The sequence below is a fragment of the Morus notabilis genome, unplaced genomic scaffold (assembly GCF_000414095.1).
Source record: "Morus notabilis unplaced genomic scaffold, ASM41409v2 Scaffold14, whole genome shotgun sequence".
Taxonomy (NCBI): Eukaryota; Viridiplantae; Streptophyta; class Magnoliopsida; order Rosales; family Moraceae; genus Morus; species Morus notabilis.
In genome coordinates this window covers 48,474-50,065 of record NW_010365103.1, presented here as the reverse complement: position 1 = coordinate 50,065, position 1,592 = coordinate 48,474, and positions in this window count along the sequence as shown.

Sequence of the window (1,592 nt, the reverse complement as noted above, 5' to 3'; positions counted from 1 at the left end):
TTTAAGAAATGATACTCTTTAAAATGTCATTTCCAAAATCATTGGAAAACTTAATAGCATTCACATGCTATTTCTTTTAAAATCATTTACTTTAATCATGTTTTGTTCTAAAACATTTTCATTGGCTAAAACCATTTAAAGTAAGGCTAACAAGGATATGGATAAGAATATCCTACCTGTTGGATATCAAACCTGTGGCTGTCTTCACGTAGCCCTAGCTCCGCTTGCCTTCGAGGCTTCAATTCCAATCGTGCCACTATCTTTCCCATCAAAATCAATAATTTAGAGTTTGACCTTTCTCATCAAACATTCTCGTTTAATTAGATGCAATTGTATCATATTAGTGTGCCATAGTTCAAAATCAATGTTCATAAATAATTCTTAATTCAAATCATGATTCTTTGACAATGGAGATTTATTGCGGAGAATCGAATGGAAAATAAGGATTCATGTGGCTAATCCACTCATTTTGAGTTCTCAAATGAGGTTAGGTCAATCCCACATCAAGTTTTGGGGTCAAAACAGGGTTTTCTGGGCTGTTTAGGGTCAGTTTCAGTGGGAACCGGTCGACTGGTGACAGAGAAGTGTAACTCCACCGGTCAGCCGGTGGAGAGGTGACCGGTCGACCTATGGAAGGGTGACCGGTCGACCGGACCGGTCAACCGGTGGGGAAGAATTTCCAGGGCCAACAATGGCCGATTCGCGAGAAACAAAGCCAAAACCTGCAATTTTGGATCCGATTTCGACATATTCTCAAGGGAAATGTATATATCCAGTTTCAAATCAACAAATAAGGTCCAAAGAATAAAAAACCCCCAATTTTCATCAAGGTTTCACCAAATCCCATTCGGATTCCATTAGAAAACAAAATTTAAACTAAAATCACCAAACTCGACTAAAACGAGTTCCACAAGGCTAAATCCGAAAATCTAAAGTGAGTTTCAAAGAGTTTTACCTCGATCCAAGCTTTGATGTTGAAAACCTCTTGGAAATCCCTGTTTTTCTTCAAATCCGGTTCAAGAACGTTCTTGAGAGAGAGAGAGAGAGAAAACTTGAGAGAACGAGAGAGGAAGAGATGGGCGAGAGAGAGAGCTCGGTGAGGGAGAGAGGGAGAGACTAAGAGAGAGTGTGAGTGAGTGAGAGGGTTACGGGAGAGGAGGGAAAAAGGAAAGAAAGAAGGAAAAGAAAAGAAGAAAAGGGAAAATAAAATGAGGAAATGAAATAATAAAGAAAGACAAATAAAAGTAAAGAGGGGTAAAACTGTAATTACCAAAAATAAATTTAAAAGTTTATAATTAATTAAGAAATCAATTTAGGCACACTAATAAACTACAATTACCATAAATAAATAAGTTTAATTCTGGAGGGTGTTACAAATTTTCTTAAATGTGATTATAACGTCATCTAACATTCTAAACACAGAGAATATCAGAATTCAAAAAGAGGCCAGTATTATCTGTTACACATTTCCAAGTATTATGCTTAAATTAGAAAGGAAAAAAAATGAAAAAAGAAAAAAAACACCAGAATTCAGAGATAACTAGCTACAAGTCTGAATTACAATATCCATCGGAACTTAGGGTCCATAATGC